At 44.5% G+C, this 26708-nt stretch overlaps 1 protein-coding gene across 8 annotated transcripts in view; it reads right to left on the reverse strand.

Moving 5' to 3' along the window:
- The window catches only part of PPFIBP1 (PPFIA binding protein 1), a 112155-nt gene that overhangs the window by 58354 nt on the left and 27093 nt on the right, over positions 1 to 26708 (reverse strand). For 6 of the 8 annotated variants that reach the window (XM_026861707.1, XM_026861733.1, XM_026861752.1 and 3 more), the window contains exon 2: positions 23383 to 23459. The gene's annotated coding sequence lies outside the window, so the exon portion shown is untranslated. Of the gene's footprint in view, positions 1 to 1081; positions 1094 to 3584; positions 3596 to 23382; positions 23460 to 26708 lie in introns of those variants that run through there. The other 2 variants (XM_026861685.1, XM_026861693.1) reach the window with 2 other exon arrangements.

Genomic DNA, 26708 nt, shown 5'->3' on the forward strand with positions numbered 1-26708 from the left:
ACCCACCCGCGCCCCTCTGCCCCGCAGGGGCTCAACAGCCCTTACACACGGGCTGAAGCAAGGAGGCCTGGTGAGACCAGACCCGTCCCGTGGCTGGTCCTTCCATGCACGAGTCCCCCCGTGTCGGGAGGGTGGCTATGAGGAGCCCCGTCCCTGAAGCTGCAGCCCAGTGGGACCAGGCTCAGGGCCCCACCAGCCTGCAGGCTCAGCACCCTCCAAGACCCCAATGCTCAACTGTGCATAAAGGATAAACATTATTATGAATAAAAACTAACCCTAATGTTGGCAAAGGCTTAAACTGATAATGTCTATTTATATATATATATATATATATATATAAAAATTTCTTCTTGAATTTACTGAACTCTCCTCAGGGACATCAAGGCAGTACTTGTTCTCGTATTATGCAGGACTACAAAAAAGCAAAAATGTCCCTTTGTTCCCTAACTCTAGATCCTTTCTTTGTTCCCTGAATTTCATTATTTCTTTATTATACAATAAACATTATTTATTTCCTTTAACTGATAAAAATGAATGGAAGCACACTGAGGCTGAAAGCCTATCTCACAGTGTGTAAGAAACGTCTTAACAGTTATTAAGCCATAGAAAGGACTTAAAAAGTATTTTAAGAACATAAAGCACAAGTCCTTCCAAGATATAACTATTTATACCTGAGAAAAACTGACCTCAAATCACACTTATTACCAACCAGCTAAGTCACATTCTGAACTTTGCCTTAAAATTTGTTAAACACATTAGTCATGATGCATAAAGCTAAGCCTTGACAAGATAAGCATCCTCCAGATATTTTGACAGAGATGTATACACAGCAAACAGCTTATATAAACACCCAAAGTCTCTGAGTCAAGGTTTATGGCTTAGATTCATATCCAATTACAAACCAACCATTTATTTTGGTCTGCAATACTGAAATCATTCTGGTTGCTTATCTCTGCTACCCTACTCTCCAGCACCTTTTTTTTTTTTTGTCATCGAAAGGATTTTAAAAAACACACCAAGTTGACAGGTTGTTTTGTGCTGCACAAGTGAGCTCTGTGATCGCTGGATGACACGGAGGCACCCAGAGCAGCAGTACCTTACCTCTAAAGCAGCCGAGTAACGCAAATACCTGTCTGCAAATGCTCTTCAGACTCACTTTCACTGTTTACTCACAAGCAACCCAAGGTCAAATGGAGGCTTGCAAAAAACCCCACAGATATACTTCACTTGAGGCGTTTCATGTTTTACTGGTTAACTATTAAGTAAATACCTTCTGCTACTCATCTTAGAGAGTCGTAGAAATCAATGTTATTTTCTCGCATGTTTTGCCTGGATCCACTGATTAGAAAAACAATTGAGATATTCATTCCTCACTTCAACATGGCTAATGCAAGCAAGGAAATGCCTCACATTCCCCAGCAACATGTTAATGACATGCTGTGGCCACACCAAAGAGGCACTGTTGGGTAAGAGCCCAAAAGGTGGTTCTTCAAATGCCTTAAGAACCATCAAATCCTGTGCACAGACCCATGTTTAGATCCGATTTCATAGCCTGTGCCACTTCCTGTTAGTGGGCTGGATCCAAAGACCAAATTCACAAACTTCCAAATCTGAAAGTGTTCGGCTTTGGATTTTTGACCTTCAAATCTAGGAGTTTCTAGGTCCACAGTTTCAGTGTTATCACTACACAAAACAAAAGTAGAGAGCACCTACCATCAAAAGCCCAGAAAGTAAATAAAATGTATTTAGCTTGAACAGTATTTTCATATGTTTAACTACCAACTACTTACAAAGAATGACAGAAAACCCAATACTTCATAATACCACAGCATCAACTGTTATATGGGGAAAATTTTCATACATGGAAGTCCCAGCGTTACATCCTTACCCTTCTGTTTGCCTCCAATTTTGTTAACATTTATTTTTCCAGGAGGACTATGTAAGAGAGTGCGATTATCTGAAGCATATGTCTCATGTGTGAGAATACTTCAGTGATATCTGAGAACTTGAGGTTGGCAGCAGAACCACTGGACCACTGCACCATCAACAATCCCCTGATACAGCATGATTGTCCATCTCTTTCTTCTTGGCAATTTAAAAATTAAGCAGGACAAAATTCAACATGGTTCAGGACTTCTTTTTTATGTAATAGGATGGACTGAATTTTAAAGAGAAAAATACAAGGGAGGGAAAGTGAAAAATAAGAAATTGTAGGCCAATTTTCACTCTGGTTTTGTCTTGCTCACATTAAAAACATGCAGACTTCTGCATTTCCTTTTCTCCTAAACTAATCCCCTTTAACAATAGCTCATGCTGGAGCTTTACCAACAGTTTATGTTTAGGTAGTACACTTGGGAATCTGAGAGTCTACACCAAGAAAATCTGCTGTAGGCAGCATGTGACCTTAATCACTATTAAAAATGGACTGTCTACCTCTGAGATTCTTGGGATATCAGATGTAGGCACTGTGCCTTTCAAAACACTGACCTCAAATTTTGCATTAGTTGTCAGTTTTGAAAAGGCCCAAGCAGTTCATGTGTAAAACACATCCTGAAACTGGCATGTTTATGCTCATCAGTGAGAAAACAAAGGTGGATGTAGTCACCTTCGTGTTTTGCCAGCTGCCATGCGTGCTAGCCCACTGCCGGGCGGAGCAGCCGCAGACCTGGGTCCTGCAGAGCAATTCAGGACCCAGCTGCAGCACAGGGAGATGCCTCCTGGCCCGGGAGCGTGGCGCTGCAGGATGCTCATCTCCCTTCCCTTGGGACAATCCTCCCTCTCCTTTGGGGAATAGCTTGCCTTTGCTGCCCCAGCTCCAGAGCTGCTCATTTAAGCCAGGGGTGAAGAAGAAGCACTCGCAGCCGTGTCTTTTTCCCAGGACAGCCCCAAAATGCTGCCACTCAGAGGGGGCTCCCCCAGCACTGCCCATCATACTCTTCCTATCAATGGCTTCCAACCCCAATGTCCCTTCCCAGGACACAACCTCCAGTCCCTAAGACAACACAGCCCTGAGTCTGATAACCAGAAATTTCCATAAAGCTGGAGTAAGCAAAGCTTTTTTAATTTTTTTTTTAGCCAGGGGGCAGAGCACTGTTGATTTTGCCTTGTTTTTTTTAACACCAAAGTTTCAGTGCCAAGAGATGAGGACAAAAGCCATGCGCTCGCAGATGAAGGAAAGGGCACTTCTCTTCTGAATGTTGCACTGATGAGCACCAAGCAAAAAAATTCCCCCAAAACCCCCTATTATCACAATGCAACTTTATGGCACATATGCTGTCCCTGCTGCTGCCTAATGCTCACCCTTGCTCAGCTGGGGAGCTGTGTCCTGCCCACCCTCGGGCCAGCCTCGCTTCTCAGAACAAATGCTGTTCTGCAGCTAGGACACAGAAACCAGCTCTCTTGCTGCCCAGTCCTTTTCCATGGAAGCCCACAGCTGGTTCTTCAGAGTAAGAGGTGGTACCTTCTCCACCCAATCTCAACCTCTCCTCCTCTCATCAGACTGCCACTCCTCACCATCCCTTGCAGAAAGACGTTTTCATGACTTGGTACCCTCTGGCCTCCAGCATCACCCAAGGCTAAAAAACTCAGTGGAGCACGGGCTGAGCTGTTCATGGGGCTCAGAGAAGCTCACAAGATAAAAGATGTCAGTGCTAGGGGAATGGGAACAATGCTGGGGCAGGCTGGAGGGCTACACAGAAAATACTGACATGGGCTACGGGTGATGCTGAAGGGTCAGAGGGTTTTCACCAGCAAGAAGGGAGGAGGCAACAGGTCAGCATCAAGCCAGAGCTGTGACCGCTGAACAAATAGAGCATGAGAAAAACTTGGTCCTGGCCCTACTGTCTTCCCTCTCTTCTGCAGCAGGAAGAGGAGCAAATCTCGGAAGAAAGGAGGTGGCAGAGGAAAAGGTGACTTCTTTCTGCTCCTCCAGCAAGAGAGAAAAATGTAGTGATGGGAGGGAGCAACCACTCTCCATCCCACAACCAAGCTTCTGTGAATATGTACGAGTGAGAAATACCCCACCCATTACCTAAGGCCCCATCAGTAAGGCAAGCAGAATGTGCCAGCTTTACAACAGAGGAAGACACAGCTCACAAAATGAAGAAAAATCTCAATGATCAGAAACTTAAGACATACTTGCATCAATGCATGTTTGATGCCCAACTGGGGACAGAATTGCAGTTGCTACAAACCTGGCTAGATTTCTGTGGGTTACTAAGTTTACTTGCTACAGATCTGCTAAATGTGAAACAATTTTTTTTATTATTATGTATGTTCCATTAGATACAGCGATAAACTGTGGTTTATTACTGACCTTGCTAACAGTAGGCTGCCCTTAGTAGACAGTGCACTAAAATGGAGGATAACTTTTTAAGAGCAGTGCAAGAAAGTTTAAAATCCAGTTGCAGTAGTACAGTGTGAACAGACCTATAAACCACCTGGTTCATGTGCCCGGAGCAGTCTAACCCAAGCAGGGGGCTGCAAAGCCTTCTCAGGCAACAGGGTCAGCAGTGGGTGGGTTAGCACACACTACCTACCCCATGCTGCCAGGCCAGCTGTGTCATGATCCAAGTCAACAAGTCTGGAGCAAACTTCGGTGTGGCTAAATCGTACAACAACGCAGAAATACTGTCCTGTACAAGAGCTGAACTGCTCCTCTCTCTCATTAAGTATCTGCAACATGTTTAAGGCAGTCTACAACTTTGATACACCAGTCAGGTTTACTGACTCTGATGGAAAGCCAGTTTTACATAATAAACCTTGCAATATTCAATTTCTCCCAAAACTCAAGATCTTACAGAGAAGTAATTCCACTAGGATCTTAGGAAGGAAAAAAATATTGAGCCACATGCTTGCTAAAGGAAGTCTGATGTGATCTGAGAATATCCTGAAAGTTTGGATACAGGAAGCCCCTTATTTGCCATGTAAGGCATAGACGGGATGTGGATAGGGGAAACACTATCACCTGACCCTTTTGGTTTGGTTTGTTTGTTTTTTGTTTTTGTTTGGTTTTTTTTTTAAAGTCTTCAGTAGAGGAAAGAAAAAACCAGCTTAGGCTGCTTAACTGTTTCCCTTCCCTTAACCTATAGATGATGTTAAAATAAAGCTTCAGAAACATTTCAAGTCATTTAATACTATTTTAATTAAAAGTTGGTTTTATAACATAAAAAGACCAAAAGTAACCTCACTGCTGTTTCATAGTTGTACTGGGAAAAAGTGGTTCTTGTGTAACTTCATCGTTTTCTACCTTTCCGAAGCCCCAGTGTAACAGAAGATAGTAAGGATGGAACAATAAACGTAGGATTTAAAGCTCTGCCTAGCCCACGGTTTATATACATCCAATTAGCTCCTCCTGCACACACACCCACCCACCCTTGAGCTCTGGGAACTGCTAATGTAATTCCTGCAGTTAAAAAAATTCCACGCCAGAATTTTTGTTTGCCAAAAGCAAAACCAACAACCCGCACAGCTGGGCGTGTTTTTACAGGAGTGGATGCCCAGCCTAAAAGAAGCTCAGATCCAAGATCTGAACTGTCCCAAAATTCAATATATTTATTATAAATCTGCATCATCATGTCCTTACTTCAACAGAGTGGTCAATGCAAAGCAGAAGTTTCAGATCTTAACACACGGTGGTTTTATTTGGCCATACGCAGGGGCCTCTCTGGGACATGGTGTAACAGTACGAAACAAGTCTCGCGCTGTAGCAGCATCACACTCTGGTTACCCATCAGAGACTCTGTTAACTTCTTACTGTGCCATGAACGCTGGCAACACAGACAGGTGAGTGAAAGACTGCTCCCTGCCACGATGTGAGATCTAAACTAGTACAGAACAGTTCAGTGTATGCCAACCGGCAACACTCAATGTTTTGGATGAATTAATGATCCTTAGAATTCCCATTAAAATGTTCCTCGGAATACATAATCTCAAGATAACACTTCAAAAACCTCGAGGGATCAAATACACTTCTAATGTTACATTTCTTTGAAGTACTTTCCCTTTATATTTCAACAAAACTTCAAAGTTTTCCTACTTACATACAAATCAAGTTGGACATCTGATGCTAAAAGAAGCAGATATTAAAAGTGTTTCTTTCACACTTTCCCAACCTTTGGGGGGGGGGGGGGGGAAAGATTTTCACTATACCAGTTGATCAGGAAAGAGATCATGTATCAAAGGTCAAACAGAACCAGGGTACAGCCCGTCTCACCTGCAGCTGAAGACCCTGGTCCCAATGAGCACAGGTTCAACCTGCTGACACAGAGGGATCAATGGAAGTGCCCAGCTGTCCTGGTTTCTGCAACAGAGCTATGGGTTTTTTTCTTCTTAGTAACTAGAATAGCTCTGAATGTTGATAATGTACTGATGTTTTTCACTGTTGCTAAGAAATCAAGAATTTTTCAACTTCTCATTTCCTGGTAGTGCACAAGTATGCAAGTAGCTGGGAGGGAGAGCAGCCAAAACAACAGACCCAAGCTGACCAATGGAGTACTCCGTATCATCTAATGTCATGCTCAGTATATAGTTAAGCGTGGATCAGGAAGCTCACTCTGGCTTTTGGGCTTGTGGTTTCACAATCTTCCTTGTGATTGTGGATTGTGGATTCTCTCTTCCTTGGGCCCACCAGCCAGGAACAGGCTGGACATCGGTCAGCAGGTGGTGAGCAATCACGTTGTGTGTTACCTGTTGGTGTTTTCTATTATTAATATTAGCATTATTATTGATATTATTTTAACTTTTATTTCAATATTAAATTGTTTTTATCTCAACCTACAAGTCTCCTTACCCCTCCGACTCTCTCCCATTCCCGGGGGTGGGGGAGTGTGAGCGAGCGGCTGCATGGTGTTTGGCTGCCAGCTGGGTTTAAGCCACACCACCAGTCCACAGGAAGGAGGAGGCTGTTCATGGGAAAAACAAAGGTCCACTTGTACCATCGAAGTAATGTGATCATCTTCAATGGTCTTGTTCAGAGACAAGGGGAAGAACTCCACAGGACTCCCAAAACACTGCCAATGTTGCCAGTGAACAGGGAAGGGTGCAGCTGGCAAGATGTACTGAAATGGAACCAGGTTTTTGTGTCTTGACCAAGGACTTTGGCAGACCAGCTGAAAAAAGAAGCTGTCCTCACTGTCTATTACCACGCCAAAAACCCCACCAAACCCAACCATAAATAAACAAATCACTACACTCATTATCACCATGAACTAACAGCTTTCTCAGCTACTATGTGAACACCTGGGGCCATATCCTTCATGGTTCACATGGAGACCCCAGGAATTAACCTGGGTATAAGTCTTGCTTGTTCTCAGGCACTAAGAAAGTTTTAAAAGGTTGATACTTGCTTCATATATAATAGATGTATAAAAATAGTTATTTATTTTAAAACTACTGCCCATGTATTTCCCTTTGTTAAGGCTGACTATTTTTCATGTGCCTACTGAGCCATGAGTGGAGGGACTGTTTCCAGAGAGTTATATTTAACTCTGAAGCACTGAAGATTTTGTTTCCCTGGCTAAAGTTAGGATGGGATCCTCCCTTAGAGGAGGATCTTCCTCTTAGTCTGCTGAACAGAAAGAAAGCACCGAGATAGTCTAGTCTGGACTTGCAGAAGACACTGGTGACTGAGGCCAAGGCCCCAACTACAATGATCCTGCTGAGCAAAAACGGGAAAGTAAATCCAAAACTAGCAAGAATGTTTACTTTACATATATAATAGACCTACAGCTTTAGCCCTGTTTAGGAGAACAAACATTGCTTATTTCAGGATGTAAATCATCATATATCTTCATACAGGGGTCCTGTCATAGTACAGCTCCTCTCGGGGACAGCTGATTTCTTTCCCACTATACAGCAAGAGCCTGCTGCAGCAGCATTTAAGTAGCTACACAAGGTTGCCTCTTCAGTCCCCAGAAACAGGAGCAGCTCTCGATCACAAGCTGAACTGCTCACAGAAAGGTCCGCCACTGCTCCCACCCCTTCCAGCAGCATTACAAATCCCCATGGTAGTCACCCTCCTTACATCGTGGAACTGCCACTTATGGAGACAGATTTGTCTACTTCTGGGTTTTGCTGTAAGATATAATTACCATGATATTTTACTTCACAGAGGTTCTGGTCTCATTAATGAACTCTTACTTTTGCAAATGAATTACCATACAGCAATCAACATGAGTGTGCTCATTGCTGGTATACTACAGTTCTGCAATCACTGAAATACCACTGTTATTAGCAGGTTTCTAGCAAAGTCCAAAAAACAAGACTACAAGAAGGTTTTAATCGCTTAATTGCTTCAATGCTACAACAGAAGGACTTCCCTAGGACAAACTTTTAAGCCACCACAGCTGTGCACTCAAGTTTGCAAAAGCCAGGTGCTCCTGCAATTCACTACACACTTCAACTGCTTTACCCAGGGAAACAGCCTTATACTGGATCGCTGAAGATAAATCCTGTGTGCAAATAAGCTACAAGTCCAACGGGAAGCTCTGATGGAGCTTGTGGAAATCCACATTAGCACAAGGAGCACTTGCATGTAACGAAATACAAGATTAGTGCTGTTAAAGCCTCAAAAAACATATTGCCATTACATTACACTTCATTAACAATAAAATCCCCCAACTGGAACACGCCTTACCTTAAAAAGTGACTAAGATAAGAAATTTAAAAGAAGAGTTTCCTTTTCATTTTCTGAGCACAAGATTTATTGCAATACAATCTGAGTGGAAGATATGGATAGGTAATATTAAACTTGTTGCCTTAAATACAAGTTTATTTGAAGTGCCCAAGCAGTGCTTTCCAAAATGGAACAGTAACATGCTCTGCACAACTACTCCTGCTGTTATAGACCTTACCCAGAAGATTATCTTTTGATCTCCCAACTTTTCCAACTCCATTTTTCAAGCTGAAGTAAAGAATCTTTGACAGAAGCCCAACTCCATGTTGCAAGGTGAAAGGGAAAACACACAGAATAACTCTGAATTCTCTGAAGAAAAAAAAAAAGCAAATTTTCAAAAAGCATTGTCCACATGGCAGATCCTTGAGAAAGCTGTGCTCTATTCATTTTTTCATCAATTCTTGATAAATTTTTGGAAGAAAGTCCATCTAGCCATATATTTAACAATGCAGAAGAGCGATCATCACTCCAGTTTATCTAAATTCTGGTTCAACATCCAACATTAAAATGAAAGGTTTCACAAGTACATTCAGAAAAAGGAAAAAAAAAAAGAAAAAAAATAAAAAGAAAAAACCACCAGGAACAGGTATCTCTGTGTGGTAACAACCAGTTCTCTGGCAGTGGAGGTATCAGAATCATCTAAAGTTGGCCTTTGGGATTTGGATTTTGCTCTTTGTTTAAAACTTTTCCCCATTCCAAATAGCAATTTGTTTCCTGCAAATGCCTCAAGGATCATAAATGCGTTCAGGCCTCACAGTATTTTAATGAAATATCAGTTCCTGCTCCTCTACTTGACTTGCAGGAGAAATCTGCCACTTTAAGGAGATAATCTTAAGCAGCTTTCCAAGAAATGTCAAGAATACTGAATTGCCATTTCTGTGCTCTGGTTTCAGGTTTTTTTCCTCTCCTAATATTTTATTTAAATTGTCTTTAAACAGAAAGTGGAGCACTATCCAAGATGAGCTAGTGTGATGTGCTGTATTTTACAGACTGCAAGACTTGAATCAGTACTGTCAGCTAATTAAAAACCTTCCCAAAAAATAGAGGTTTAATTCCCCATGTTACATTACTGTGTCTAAAAAAAGACTTAGGAAAATAACATGCACAAGACAACTATTAAATGTCATCCCATTTTTCTAAACAGGCTCAGTTACCAACAAAATGAATGCTGATGCTAAGCCACACTTCTGACACTTTTGTCCCTGTTTTGAAGCTTCGCAAACCTATTTTAATGTTACTCAGGCAAAAGCTGCTTATGATTTATAGAAGTGTCTTTGTTTAAGGAGAAGAAGCCCTAACTCACTGTTGCTACACTGCAACACCAACTCTGTCCTCAGCGCTGGAGAGCATTCCCAGTTGGCCCTCTTCCAACTCCGCACAGCTGATGATGGACCCCAGGATAAACCCTGTGTCCTGTGTTGATGCTGCCTGCAGGCTCTCTTGGGCAGTAGTGGTCTCACTGGGAGAAGATACCACCAGCATTTGGGAGGTTTCTTTGCTAAGACCGACTGTCTGTGGCCCTTTACAGCTTATAATTGGGCAGGACTAGACTGCCTAAGCTGCCTACACTGCCTAACTACCAAATCAGGAGGAAAAAGAGCCAGAGTATGTCCAGGTATCTGTAACAGGGGTCCCAGCAGTGGAAGGGCAAGGTCAGTATCAAAGAGGTGACCTTCCACAGAGGGAAGTGATTTAGCATGGGTGTGTACTTGGCAGGGAAGAGACAGGTCTGAGTAAAATACCTAGGACACCCCAGCAGCTCATACCCCAAAGGTGGCCTCCAGAGTACATTGGTAAGTAAGACAATCTGATCTGACCACGCGCCTGAGGGCCTCGGGAGGAGACACTTAGCATTGGCCCTACAGTGAGTGACCAGCAAGGGGACCTGTGCCCAGGCATCAGTGCCCCAGCAGTCAGGGGAAGGAGGGAAATCAACAGATCTCAGCATAGAGGACTCCTTCAGGCCTGAAACCAGTACTGGGAAGCTGGCCAGACAGCTGTGATTTTCCTTCCAGCTAGAGGAAACATTTTGACATGGTTGCAGGCGAGTTCCCACACCACAGTCACTCCTCCGGCTGGACTCCCAGCACCCTGGCTGCTGACACCACCTGCTCCATACTCACACAACACCTCGCACCGCAGCAGCCCAGCCCAAGGCTCTCCTGGTACCACAGCAGTGCCATCCAAGGCAGGAAACTTCCCTCTTAGGTGAGGACAGCAATTTTGAACATCTACACAGCAATCTGCCAACTAAAAAAATACTGTGAAAAATAGATTATTTTCATAATTCTGGCTGCCAAGCACAAGAGAGCTAACATGACTAAAGCCAAACATAAAGATGAAGTAGACTGGGTGTTAAGTCAAAAGAAACAGCTTAGCTAAACCATTTGCCCTTAGGTCAGAAGTTGCTCACCTGAGCTGGGACTTCTGTTACTCTGGTTTTCATGGCTTTCTTAACAGACTAGCCTACCTGAATAGAGCACATGAGTAGAGTTCCTGTGCAAAATTCTCACCAGTGGGAACTTCTCACCAGCAGGGAAAAAGCCAGCACTCCACAAGGAAATAGCATCCAGGAGCCTCAAGTTAGCTCCACACTGCTACTAAGGCAGCACTTAGTGCAGATGGATATTCAGCTTGCAACTGAGCAATCGTTACCTTGTATATAATCAACACTACACCTGTCTGCAGATCTCAAGCAATTCATCTTCAAATAATTTAGAACTGGACACGGCATGGCGGAGAGGAGAATCAAGGGTTATTTCCCACTAACACTAGAAAATAACACAGTGCTCTTCTGAAGAAAGAAAATATCAAGTAACAATAAAAAGAAACACACCCACCACACATGCATGCCAAAACACACATGGCACCACAAGGATGTCTCCAGTATCTCTGCAACAACAGCCTGTTCCTTGGGGGTTACTTGTCGAAGACCTACGACCCAGCCTAGTGCTCCTTTGCTTGCAAGATCTGACAAGATCCCAAGAAGATGGTGTGGCTGCAGGCCAGGGACCTTGTGTTGTGCCATGCTCCAAAGAGCCACATGCAAATGCCTAATGAGTACATGACTACACATTTCCTCTCCTGTTGTAACACCAGCAAGGCTGCAAACTTTTTCCAGATAATACAGGAGATAGCAGCTTGGCCATCTCTCAGTGCTCCATGGTGTGTATCACTGCATTCACTACGGCTGTCATAATACACTGTAAATTATACACAGCACACACCCTTAATAATATAAATCTCACAACTGCCTTCATCTTTTGTGGTAGCAGAAATTAACAGACATTGACAACTAATCGGATAGTAGAAGCACTAAAGGAGACATAGTCTGTCTGTTGTGTACATGCATGATTTCTTGCCATCATAACCGACTACATTAATAGTTTCTTCTGCCATAGCAACGTTGTTGGGCTTCTTTATCTCATTCTCCCAAGAGGCTGCTATTTCAGTTACTCCAAGGAGTGCTGCCCCTACCTTTAGTGACGGGGGATTATCACTGGCTGACCACACCCTACTGAACATGGAAGCATACCTTAACACCACACCGTGCACCAAGAAACACCTTGGCATGTCCAGACACGTGATCCAGAGGAGCGCTTGCAGGAACTACCCAGAGCACACCATACCACATTTGTGCTGGGTTGTGCACAACACTCCTCCTACTTCTCTGCCCAGAGCACTGCAGCAGAGCTAGCAGAGGTCCTGGGAATACAAACACAGCTGCAAAGAAGGTCCCTAAGTAAAACAAGGAGATAGGGTATAAAGGAGCAGGAACATGCGACTGGAAGGTGAGGCTAGCTACTCTAGGTAGTCACAGGATACAAAGGTGTTAACTCCCAACAGTGTCCAAAACTGCAAGGGAAGCAATAAGCAGTAGCAAACTGTTGTACTGAGAAGGATCAGAAGCAGAGGGAGGAACAGAAAGGAAAAGTAGCAATAATGGAAATCCATGCCAAGATCTTGGACGGAAAAGCACCAAACCCACAAAGAGGCCTCCGCGAGCACTTGCAAGCTGGCAATTGCAGACTGTCTTTGCTCCGCTGCCAGACTATTTTGGGGCTGAAACACTTGACAGTCAACAAGGTTCTCCCCCACATAGCCAGAAATATGGCAGAATGTGGCATCCCCCACCTATTGGATTTTCACCTCCTGTTGGGAGCCGGGGACAGATACAAAGGGGACCTGAGCTGCCATCAGCTCAGTTTTGGTTTCCCAGCAATGCTGCAGCACCTGATGGGATGCATAACTCTATTTTCTGTCCACACACGGACAGAGAGGGCTGTTCACTGCCCAGGTGGCAGAACACCACAGCTGCTTTACCACTGCCATCGCCTGGTGGACCTCAGGCAGAACACCACCCAGAGCACGTCAAGTCTTGACTGCTCAGTATCAAGCCAAGAGGGCAAACCAGCCAAAACCTCCCTGGTGCTGAGCCTTGTGAGTACAGCCAGGAGTGGCTGCCCAGTCCCACAGCAGAGTTGAACTTTCCAAATATTTTCAACAGCTCCTTATCAGCAAAGGAGCTTTACACCAGCTCAGAATTTCACAGTGTTTATAATCCGGTCCTCTTAAATTGGATTGACAACCTAGCTGAACCACAGCCTGAAATAGAGACAGTCTCTCTGTCGGCACAGGATCTTTTCAGCAAGACCCACCCAGCCTGAGATCAGCAAGTTGTGTAAGCCCACATTTGATGACAGGCATGCTCCTAATGCCATCAAAGTCAATGGTGCTGAGAACACATTTAACACTGGCTGCCTGTTTGACTAAGTGACCAAACCAGGACCTCGTAATACAGATCCTGCCAGCTTTGTGCAACTTGTGTGTGCTTTCAGTAATATCAGCACTCTGCTATAGGGTCCACAGTAGAATACCAGCTTTCTTCATCTTGGCTGACTTCAGTCTATCAGCTGCCAGACATGACTCTTCAGAAGGGATAGGCAAGGAAGGAGAGGTGGTGGGGTAGCCCCGTATGTTATGCAGTGCTTTGTCTAGAGTTTAACAATGGTGGTAATAGGGTCAAGTGTTTATGTGTAAGAACCAAGGAGAAAGCTAACAAGGCAGATATCATGGTGGGAGTCTGTTACAGACCACCCAACCAGGATGAAGAGGCAGATAAAATATTCTAGAAGCATCTGGGAGAAGTTTCACAATTGCCAGCCCTTGTTCTTGTGGGGGACTTCAAGTTACCAGATGTCTGCTGGAAATACAATACAGGGGAGAGCAAACAGTCTAGGAGGTTCCTGGAATGTGTGGAAGAGAACTTCCTGACACAGCTGGTGAGGGAGCCAACTAGGGAAGGAACCACACCGGACCTAGTGTTTGTGAACAGAGAAGGATTTGTGGGTGATGCGATGGCTGGAGGCCATCTTGGGCATAGCAATCACAGGAAGGGTTGTCAAGCACTGGAACAGGCTGCCTAGGGAAGTGGTTGAGTCACCATCCCTAGAGGTATTAAGAGACATGTAGATGTGGTGCTTAGGGACATGCTTTAGTGGCGGACTTGGCAGGTTTGTGGTTGGACTTGATGATATTAAAGGTCTTTTCCAATCTAAACAATTCTATGATTCTGTAATTATTAGTTTCATTGTCATTATTTAAAATAAACAGCTGCTAAGGGCATGAGAAAAGAAACCCCCTCCAGGCATAGGATCATTGGTTTGGTTAAGTGAGGAATGTTTCAGATGTCCAAGCTCTTTGGTGATGTCACCTGCCACGGCAAGGATGATTCTGCTCCCAAAATGCACATCTTTTCCTTGTCAGTGTCACCCACTGTAGGTCTCTGAGGAACAACTTCATCTCCCTCAAACCAGGGGTTGGGGAGTGATGAGCCTAGGTCCTACTGCTTTACGTACCTCAAAACAGTGCACACCCATCTGCTTGGGGAGAGGGGGGAAGAAAGGGTGTCTCCCAACCTACCTCCTCGTTACACACCTCAGTACAGGTATACCAGAGGAGAATCAGGCCTTCAGGAAAAAACAAAGATAAAAGAAAATATGGCAATCGTTTTGCTACCCTAATGAAACAGACTGAATTCTCAGGCCTTACCATTGAACACTAGATGATTCAATTGGACTTGATCTGCCCTCATGAGGCAAAGCTATTTCCTCTCCTGCTTTCTTACTGCAACTCAGATTTGCCTATGCCCTATTTTTGGTATCTAAATTAAGAATATTGCTCATAATCAGACTATATAGCATTTATTCTGAAGAGTAAGAGATACTAATACAGTTAAAAATTCAATATAAACACCCTGTGGATGTAAGCCATGACATTTATATAGCGGATTAGTAAGCACTAAGAGGAATTTCTAATGTAGGTCACATGGCCCTCCCTTCATTTCAGAGGCAATTATTTTAATACCATGATTTCAAAATTTGATGTGTTCTTGAAAACACTTGCAGACAGACAGCTTTATTAAAAAAGCTTCCAAATCCTGAAAGGACAATTTGAGGTGCATCTCCGGTTTTGAGATAAGAGAACATCTGGGAAGGAGCGTATGGGCTGGCCAGCAGATAAGCAGGCTGAGACAAACATCAGTTTTACACAGTATGGATCTGAGCCTCCCTTAGACAAATGGAAAGGCTGGGGGAGGTTCAACACAGAGCTCCTGCTTCAGCCCATCTCTAGCTGAAACCGGCACCACTTGCACTGCCAACGCCGTCACTGTCAGTGGTGAACTGTGCCCCTGGCAGAGCATCTTTCCATCCCCAGTCCCCACTCCCAGCAAGTTTCTGCAGCAGTCTCACTGCTCTGAGCAGCCCTTGCCTTTCACACCTTGATATTTTCCAGATACCTCAACCTGCAAGCCACTGTCATGTGAGTTTCAGAGGGCCAGCTTACAGCTTTAATCACAAAAGAGAACACAGCCAGGTTCCCAGTGATCACTTATCAAACCTGATCAGCATCAACTCAGCCTTTCAAGTACAGGAGAAAGGGAAAACCAGTCAATCTGCTGTAAGGAGAGCTGAAGGAATGACAACAGCTGGTTTTCCTATCAAGACCTTAGAAGTTCCCTGTGCTTTTTGATAGCGGTTTGATGCCCCATGCTAAGAAAAGACCCATCCAAGCCCTTCTGGGTGAGAGCCATGCAAATACCTGGGCCATCACATCACAGACTAGGGATGTCCCAGACTGTTCCAAGGGAATATCCATGCCTGCTGGCATCCTGCGCACCCCGTGGCACAACATACCTTCCTCCTGAAGCAGCAGCTGAGGTGGCTTCTCTTAAATGTTAACTCATACCACTTAGTTTTGCAATCAAAGATCATCACCTGTCCTGCTATCTTAGCCATTTCCCAAATCCCAGAGTCATGTCACTACAGACATACTATACCAAGTAGAACTGTAAGAAAACATACAACAAGTCATACAGCTATCATTCAAGGTTTGCACGTGGAGATACAGGTGGTTGGGCAGGGAGGTTTAACATGGAAGTTGCAAATCTAAGATCTTAAAACACAAAAAATACTCTTGTGTTCCCTTACATTATTTCAGAATGGAATTTCTTAGTTATACCAATAAAACCAGGGAGGGTAGTAATCAAGTTCACCATGGGAAACCATACTGGTTCAGGTACCCACCCCAGTACCTTGCCCCTGCCATGATCACCTTCTGGCTGCCATCTCCCACTTATTCCTTCCTTCCATTCAAGCTACTGTCTCCTCTCCCACCACCCTTCTCCCTCTCCTTATACTTTCCTACTCTCAAGTACCTATGATGGTTTTGATTTGCAGTCAACCCCTAATACATGACAGCTACTCCCTTCTCTTTGCTGCATGCAGTTAGGAGGAAGCATGAAAAAAAAAAAAAAAAAATCAAAATCCCAAACAACCCTGCCCTCAGTTCTCATGCTTGGCACAACTCCAGCCACAGACGACAGCAGGAAAAGTCCTCTTCAGCCCCACAGCTGCTGTGTTGGACCTCAGGGAGATGGTGCTCCAAGGAGTAGCCACCACACAGGGCCAACTCTCAAGGCTCTGCCAAGCAGAATGACATGCAATTCTTCTCACAGCTGAGAAGTTAAGTTATCCAAGTTTTGGTGAATTTGCATTGGGGGGAAAAGGAAAAAGTATCCAGATAGTCAAGTACCTCCCTCCCTCTCTTAATTTCACATATCTAAGTAACACATAGTAAAATATCTCCAAGAAGTTCCCTGGTAAGGGTATCAGCATGATCTGAGCAACTCATCCGGAACACATTCTTGGAAGCACTCACAATTGTTGGATGCAATACCTCAAAAAAATTACAAAACACAAAATTAAAACAAACACAACAAAACAGCCCAAGGCAAACATGCAGCTCCCCACACGCCGAACTGCTGATGCTTCTAAGCAGCTAAAATCGAAGTCTAGTGAGAGAAGTTGTCAGATGACAAAGGAGAGACACAAAGACCTCAGCACAAGAGCTCCCACACTGCAGTAAAGCATGAAAGCCTGCATACCAGCTGCTCCGCGGTCCACGTCCCAAGCCAGCCCTGAGGGCTCCCCAAGCCCAGCAAGGGAAAAACATGCAGATTCGTGAAAAGCCACATTCAGTTCCTCAAGAAGTCTGCTGACAAGTAACCAGCAACTTGGGCATCATGAGAAACACTAGATGAAACCAGATCCCTGTGAGCATTCCGTGGCTCAGGAAAGCTCTGCTCAACACTGGAGGGGAGCACATACAAATGAGGTATCAGCTATGTAAGGGATTCAAAGGAAAAGAAAAAAAAATACTGGCTATGATACCTCCGTGCTGCTGTCCCTCTGTCAACTAAGGCATCAGGCTATCTGTCCCACTCATTAGAAACAGAAAACTATGATCTTGGAGTTAAATTTTGAGCGCCTAAAAAGAGGCTCGGCAAAGTTTTGCATCCCCACATAGAGCGCATGGCTGAAGACAGCTGCTTTCTCCACGGCCTTCACAAGCAGGTAAAGTTGTGTTAAGTCATGCAAGACTTCTGCCATAAAGTTTATCAAACAAGACATCTGAAGCCAGTCAGAAGGTGGTCAGGGAACCTCGGAGAACCAGTGGAAAAGCAGCCATGGGGATTTTCCAAAGAAAAACGAAGAAATTATTTGTGTGATTTCTGTGCTCCTCTGCACCAAGCAGATTATCTGTCCTCCACAAGAGGGCTAAACAGTTTTAATGCTGTACAGTGCTCCAAAGCACCTTCCTAAAAAGCCAAAATTCACAAAAAAAAAAGTTTTAACTAACTCTGAACAAGTAGTCAATATTGTTACCATGAACTTCCTCTGTAACAGAGCTTGTAATTCCACAGTTCACTACTTACAGCACTCACCTTTTCTGTATGGCATGCAACACATTTTGGGGTCTTGTCAGTTAATTAAGCAGCTATAAATCAAGCCCTATAGCCTAGTACAGTTGTATAAAATTATTTCTGCAAATGAAGTAATCCCAGATGCCATTCGGGGGGCGGGTGGGAGGAAGGAATATCCTAGTGAAGCATGTGGTGGATGAAACAGAATTAGTTTCTATATATGCCATGTGTTACACAGACCACATTTAGGATGTCTCACTTTTCCCATCTCAGTCTCAGATGGAAAACAAAATGAGGAAATATTTCCAAATACTATAGAAAAGGTTTCCCCTGCTTCTGGTTCGAGGGGAAAAAGTAGTGAAGGTGCAGAGAGATCCCCCAGCAAGCAGTGAGCAACACCCTCCCCCTCCTCAACAACCCTAACTCCATTTACACATTGCTCCACCTTTGTAAACTCCAGACAATTCATCACATACCTCCAACCACACACTGAGGAGTGACAACCACATCAGTAAGTTATACAACGTATTTAAAAACAAACACCAAAAAAACACCACCACACATGTAACTAAATAGTTAACAAGGTTAGGCAAGACCATTAAAGATAAAGAGCTCTCCCCTTCCTTTTGTTTTCTTGCTTCTTCCCCTCTTCCCCCCCCCCCCAATTTAAACAAGAGGTATGTTGCTCTTCTATTACAAGTCAAGGAGCCAGGAATTCAAGCTGAATTTGTTTCTCCTTTCATGGCCTAATGTCACTTGACTTCGTGTTCACTTTCCTCATCTGTAAAATGGGGCAAATAAAAATGAGAAACTGCTACAGAGTGTTATAGGAATTATTAAATTCATAGCTGCACAGTTCTCTGAAGATGCAAACAAAGTGCCAAGCATTATTACTAGATGATGAAATTATATTCTTCCCCCAAGCTATATAGGGGAAGAAAAAAGCCACGCAAACAGCCAACTGCATTCTAATAAGATGCAATACTCAGAAAGTGGGACACCTTAAAACAGACTGGACAATCTTCTTCCAGCTCACAAAGACTAAATACATAAACCTCACAGGATTATAAACTGAAGAAATTTATCATTTGACTAGGGTTCTGCAGACAAAACAAGCTTCTCTAAATAAACAGGGAAAATGTACATTCTTTGTCATGAAGAGAGAAAAAAAAATTCTCAAAGTAGTAAGGCAAGAAATGAAATTAGATTTAAAAGCTTTGTGGGGGATGAATTTATGTCTGAATATAAAGCAACTGTCAGGACTGAGAAAAGCTATTAAACAAAAAGGACCAAATGGAAGGCAGGAAAATGAAGTGTGCAAGAGAGGTCACATGCTAAATAAACAGGGTAGTATCCTAATTATTTACAGATATATACAACTCCCTCCCTCTCTACAGAGATTTATGTACATTAAGAGAGCCACCATCAGTACTGTGGGTGAGCATAACATCGTTAATATTAGCATTACCCAAACCACAGCACATAAAATGTGAAGAACAAAAGTGTAATAACATACTGCTTTCTGCATGCAGCAATACTGACTCTGAGAAGAAACGAAGGGAAAAACAACCAGAAAAATCCTGCCTCCTTCCATCCTGGTCACTGCCTGCCAGGGCAGCCCTCTCCTTCCCTATCCCCTCCAGTCGGAGAGGATCATTGCTCAGCTGACCGTCTTACATGGGACAGGGGTTGTCATTCACACAAGAGAAATGTTAACTCAAAAATAAATAAATAGATCAGTGGTTTTAACTCTTACCGAGCCAAGCAGCAAGTCAGGTCAAAAACTGACCTCTGATCAGTAACCCCAGTTCATTTAATGCACTAACACCACTCCAGCAACATACTGGGTTATGGCGGGGGGGGGCTGGGCAAGGGGAAGGCACCACATTTCCTACAAACAAGGAATTTTACCTTGCACTGGACCCTTTGCTGTGCAGCAATCTTGGGTAACACGTCAACACAACGGCCATACCCCCACCCTACGCAGGCTGAAGCTGGGCGGTGTGAGCTGTGACCCACGCCTGTCCCGGCACACACACCACAACCCCTCTGCTCCAGCAGCCAGGCAGGAACGGGGACAGGGTGGCCTGGGGTCTCCCTGCACCCCAACCGAGGGCACAGTTACACTGCCTGTAAACACACAGCGCAGCCACAGGCTCTGACAAAATGTTTTAAATTATTACTATTTTGAGCACATTTTGCTTTAGCACAACTATTAAAAGCCCAAGAAACGCTGTGTGTGGGCTGAACGCCTGCAGGACAAGTCATCAAGTGCTAATAAACGCAATAATGAGACACACACTGAATTAGCCTTCTACTTCTTTCCCTCCCATATTCAATGTGACATTGGGAGGGGAACAACAAACGCTAACTTTTGCCTTTTGCATACAGGCACTGTAACAGGGTGGACTGGACATGCGCTATTTCAGTGCTGCATGTGCAGACTCTGTCTCTGTTTTGTACACCCAGCCAACCTGCAGTCACCGAGTACAGACTTTAACTCAAAACAGTCCCAAAAACTGGTGAAGCAAGGTGAAGACCTACCTGAAAACCTGCACGGATTCTGCTTGGAAAGAGCAGCAGCCACTGGAAGTAGGACTGAATCTGGGTACGTGGACATACCCAAGGTCTCTCTGTCTTCATGGCACCACATGAAAGCAGCTCTGTCTGCTAAGGCTTATTTTTAAAACCTTATTTAGCTTTTCTGGATTATTTATACACACTGACTTACTGTGGGCCACAGTTGGACTGTCAGCACCATGTTTAACATGGTGCTTGCTAGGAACAACAGGATGGGAATCTGCCTTCTATGGCTAAATAGAGGCAGCAGGCAGAGGCATCAAAACGCCACTTGAAACATATCAGCGTATTCTGCATGGCATGATCCAAGCTCAGACAGCAGGATTGAACTTGAGGCAAAACAACAAGAAAGCCCGTATTCCTCCCCCTGGCCGAGAGCAGCCCAAAACACAGCCCCACCGCTCCTGTCAATACTGAGTCAGGCACAGGAATTTCTTGCCATCTTGTTAGGAGAGACTCTTATTTATTTGTTCAATGGTGAAAGCAAGCAGCAGCTGGAGAAATCAGGTGCAGCTTTCTGGATCAATTGCTGAGGGCACTGGGTCTCAGCATACCTCCCCATACCAAAACACTCCAGCACCAGAGCTATGGCAAGGGAGGAAGGAGGATTGAGCACCTGCCACTACAGCCTGGGATGGACAGAGACACACACCCCTTCCCAGCAGGAACAGCAAAAGTCACAGGGAAAACAAGGCAGATTTAGGTCCCAAAACTTCTGCTGTTCCTGGAGAAGGGAAACCAGCAAGAATATCAGGAGATGCTAATCTCTTTAGGTAGAAACTTCCAGAGAAGGCAAGACATTAGCACAGTGATGCCAGCAGATGGTAAGTCTCCAAACACACATCCTGCAGAACGTGGATGCCAGCCAACATCGGACTTTTAATGATGTTTTTACAGCCACAACCAACTCTAATGCAGCTGGACTGTAAATCCCAGCAACTCTGATAAGCAGCAATAAAACTGAAGAAACATGACCGGGATGGGAGACAATAGGGGATAACCACTCCTGGAACCAGTCTGACTAAAAACCTCGGGAATAAAAGCATTTGACACGGGAGTTTGGGGTTCCTGACAAACAAGGAGCAACATCCACTTCTTTCCAGGTCCAGTGCAAGACCTCGGGCAGCCTGTGAATCCCAGAGAGCTCACACACAGTTTAGTGTGGGAAGGGTCAGAGATCCAAAAAGAGGTGTTCCAAAGACTATGGCAAGGAAAAGGGAGCAAAAGAAGGGAAATAACATTTCAAATGAGACACCAGTCCTCACATACTGTGGGCCTGCAGGGAGTCTAGGGATGCAGGACAGCACTAGGGAGCAGTAAGAACCAAAGCCAAGACAGCCCTGAGCCCTGGGCGGCAGCACACCAGTGGTCCCCAGCAGCAGAGGGGGGGGGGGGCTTGCTGCCCCTTCCAGAGCCCAGTGACTGTCAGCAAATCTGTGGGCACAAGGCAAGCACCCACTTGGGCCACAGGCTCCTCTCTGTGAGGAACAGCAGCTGGTGCTGACCACAACAGCCAGCCCCAGGGCGATGCAGGTAACGTCAGGGCATGCAGGAGCACAGGAGAGGGATGCAGCCCATCTGCCACAGAAAGCATAGACAAAAAGGCAAGTCCCAGCCGGAATGGAGTGGGGAGACACACATTATGAAGCACAAAGACAGCAGCAGAGAAGCCCAGTGCAGCTGTGGGACAGAAGCTGACAGCTGATGTAGACACTTTCAAGGGCCCTAAACAGGTGAACAAATAAGTGACCAGATGTGCCTTCTGCAGATGTATCACAGGAAGGGGCGTACGCTTGCTTCTCCGGCAGAGCAACACCACACCTCAGAGAGGTCGGTACAAACAGATAGCACACTTCTCAACCAGGGATAAGGCAAGGATGAGCAATTCAGAGGCGAGAGCAGCTGAAGGGCAGCAAGCCAAGGCAAAGGATGCAGCATGCTAGGAGACGCTGGTCTGGGCAAGCGGTTATACAGAGTGTGAAGGAGTGCAGCAGCCTGAGTCAGGAGAGACCCAGCAAGCAGCCAGGGACTCAGCTGTGGTGTTATGGGGCGAGCACATCCCAGCCACGGGGTGTGTGACTGAAGCACAGATGCAGCAATTCCACGCAGCTCTCCAGCTGGCATTTAGGATCCTAAATCATGCTAGATCATACTGCAATATCCAAAACAAAGTAGATAAGGAATAACCATTCCCAAAACAAGACTACAAGCTCTGACATGCACTAGGCTACTTGGATCAAATCAGCCTAGACCAAATGCAAAATGAAGTCAACTAAACTGGGCCATTTCCAAGGCCTAATAATACAACGGATAAGTCTATTTTGCTAAATGTGATTTTCACATAAACTTGCCCCAGTAATCTGAAAGCTCTTAGCAGTTTCTCTGCACATTGCCATAGATGTGCTGAGTCAGAATAACCGCACGGCTGCATCACGCAGGCCACAGTGGGGCTGGTACTGGAGTGCTGGCACTGCTGGAGCCCATCATATGGCACAGAACAGCTCCAATGGTCATTTCAGTTTTATTTCTTGGATAATCAAAATATACTTCAATACTCTGCCAGAGTCCGTATAATAATTCCAAATCCACTGTCTTTAAAATGTGGAAAGCCTCCCTGAATCTTAACAGCAGCTCACACTGTGTTAAGGGATGGCTATCCTTTAAAATATACCAAATAAATGGATGTCTACACAAACAGAAGCAGCATGACATTCTTCAACTCCTGCTGGAAGCTCTGTATAGCATAATTTTAATGACATTTGAAGTGAAAGCCTAAAGAAGCTGTTATGTAAGGTATCAAGCAACAAAACCAGCAGATATGTAGATAATAGACATCAGCAATGTTGTGGGTTAGATTACTCACCCAGAGGAGTGGACTTAAATGCTGATCTCCACTGTCACTCTTGAGCAAACACTACTGATCTGTATAAACTTCTGACACTGAAAAGAGAGAAATAAAGAATTTAATCAATCACCATGAAGTCTGAGGTGACTTAGTAGTGGTATCTTATAAAAGTTTATGGTGACACAGGAAGCACAGTGGATGACATACATAACAGCATTTTTAAAAAGCCAATATCAAGAGACTGAAGTATGACAACTGATATAAAAAAGAGAAATAAGCCTGTTTATTCCAAATAATACCCAGTAACACTATCTCCCAGTATTTCTACATTATACAGCTAGCCTGTGCCTGCCCTTCACCTCCCCAGTTGATCATACACACACAAAACGAAGGTGAATGATGCCTCGCAAGGCTTCCTTCTCACTATTACAACGTCCAAAAATCCCCACCAAGCAACCTGCAGCACTGAGCGTCTAGAGATAACAGCACCAAACCAACCCTACAGCTTGTTCCCAACAGCTACTCCTGAGTCTCTTTACTATGACTGTTTTCGTAAATCAAAGATGTTCTCTGTTTACTGTGGCTTGACAGAAAGTTTTAGTCATGGATACTCCAAAAGCTATTTGGTGTGGGAAGTTTGACAAAATTGTTCTGGGAGAAGACTCTGGGTAAACTTTGAATTTGAAATGCAGAAGGGAAGTTTAGTGAATAAAACCCAGGCGAACAATAAAGAACTTCTAAACCTAGGCAATTCCATGAGCTCCCATTAGAAGAGATTTAAGAATCCGTAAGTCATGTATGAGTGCTTAGTAAAATACAGAGGGTAGGAGGATTGAAACAACCAGGAACACTCCAGTCTATCTTATCTCCACCTGTGCCAGCATGCCGAGATGCTGCTCTCCAAATGAAAATCATGCCAAGAACAAGAACAGATCTTGCCAAAGTTACAGAAGTTTAGGACAAGCAAGCAACATGATCGGAAAGCAAAGAATCGGCTCATTAAAAAAAAAAAAAAAAAAGAGGACTACAGAGACACAGAGTAACTAGTTGTTGACTTGGGACAAAAGACCAGCGGCAAATATCCAGAAGGTGTATACCAGAACAGAGAGAATTCAGCCCATGCATGACTGGGAGACAAGCAACACACACACACACACACACACACACACACACACATATGCATTTCAGGTCTAGATACTAAAAAGCTGTAATAGATGATGGTCTCAGGGCACACAAATGATTGGGTGATCATTGCTTCTCAGAGCAGTTTTTTGACTGGATTGAACAAAAACACCGGGGGGAAGGAAGAAAAAACAAAAACAAAAAAAACCACCCAACAAATCACACTGAACACAAATGACAGGGATATATGAATCTGTGCAAGCAGACTCTGCCACAGGATTGGGGCTTCAGGCGATTTCAACAGAATAATTATGTACTGAGCCCTGTACAACACAGGAAAAAAAACATCTGTCAGATGGAAAAAGAGACAAAACATGGTAGGCAGGGGAAAAAAAAAAAATATTTGAGGTTTCTGTAAAGGGTACTGCAGAATGCTGTGGATGAAACCACAAAGCTAGGGGAAAAAAGTTAACAGTGTTATTTAAAGTCTGCTTAAAGTAATACCAAGGGCTGAAATGGAAAACCTATAATTATACAGAGTTTCTCCCCTTTATTCCAAATACCCAACTCCAGCTGAGGTAGACAAGGCCCACAAGTTGACAGGCTCTTTGGGATCCCCACTGCCTGGGCTGCCAGGACCCACAGGCAGCAGTCGGTAGCAGAAGGAGGTGTGGAGCCCAGCGCCTCTGGGATCCTGACACTGTGCCTTCACTGCGTGGGGCTGGCCAGCCGGCTGCCTGCTGCCACAGCTGGTCTGCCCCTCCTGACACCCGCTTCAGAGGCAGTCAATGGTCCTGCCCGAATTTCTTCATCACCTTCTCCACCACAGAAAGCATTTCCAGTGCTGGAAGGTCCCAGCAGCTTTTCAGAATGAAGCTCCCTCCTGGTTGCTGCTAGGTCTGTCTCCCTCCTTCAACACTGTCTTTAAGGATGGGACAGTTGCGCTCCCCACAAGTGCTGATCTCCAACTGATCTCCTCTTCCCGGCATGGGCACTGGCAGCACCACAGCTATTCCCAAGACTCTCTACCATGACTATTTTAGTAAATGAAAGATGTTCTTTGTTACTGTGGTTTGACAAAGTTTAGTCATTTCCTTCTCAGAGTCAGTCACACACGCACAGCCCACACCTCAGGCAAGCTGTACGGCCACTTGAACGAGGGAGGGAACGCTCACATGCATTTCCCAAAAGTGAATGAAACTGCCTTAACCCTTACCTTATGAGCTGCCACCACAAGGACTGTTTGTTTCAAAGGCTGCTAGGGAAGTGGTCTACATTTCCACTCCCCCCCACTTCCTTCCTTCCTTCCTTCCTCAAACTCAATTTAATTTTTACTAATGAACTTCCCCAGAAATCTCAGACTCCCTCCAATCCTACAGCTAAGGAAATCTCTCTTTTGAAAACTGTTTTCAAAAGTAATTCCTATATGGCTGGCTGTGATGTTCACCTCAGTATTTCTCCTGGCTGAACAGGGCACAGGACACAGAGATCCAAGGGGCTTTACCCTGGGACCTGCATCAGGCTGTGGAGAAGGTTGGAAGCCCCCAGTGTAGCTCAGGGATGCTGGGTGAAAACTGGAACTTGTTGGACTTCTTGGAAAGGGTGGAGTTTTTCTAGTTTAGCTGGAAGGGTAAATTATCATCCAAGAATGGCAACCGAGGGAATAGCTGCTCTTACATCACACAAGATAAATGTGCCACAAAGCTCTGACCAGAGGGCAACAGAGGCAGCCAGGCGTGGGGGACGAGAGGTCTCCAGCCTCAACAGCAAGAGCTAAGGTCTCCACTGAGTTCAATCTAAGTTCAACTCCAGTATCAAAAAAAACAACCTCCAAGAAAACCACACTGATAATCAAGAGCCAGGTTTTAGGAATAATCATTTAAGAAGTGCAGGACTAGGCAAGCCAGGTGAGATAAAAGTTAATTGGGTTTTTGCTTTCATACAGAGAACATCACAAAATACAGATGCCCTGGAGGAACCTTTCCAGTATCCCCGGGGAAAAAAAGAAAAAAAAAAAAAAAAAGTACTTCAAGACAGACAGAAGAGAGGTGGGCAACATGAAATTTTTTTGCCCTTTCCAGACTATAATCCCTTAACCAGGAAGAAAACACAACTCCTAATCCTCTAATCCTACAATCTTGCACGTTCAGCAATAGTATTTTACCTTGCCAATTAAAGGTTTTCTATAATTGCCACCCATTCCTTTTCAAATTCAAGAAGCA

Source organism: Athene cunicularia (assembly GCF_003259725.1).
Source record: "Athene cunicularia isolate RWA chromosome 1 unlocalized genomic scaffold, athCun1 chr1_part2, whole genome shotgun sequence".
Taxonomy (NCBI): domain Eukaryota; kingdom Metazoa; phylum Chordata; class Aves; order Strigiformes; family Strigidae; genus Athene; species Athene cunicularia.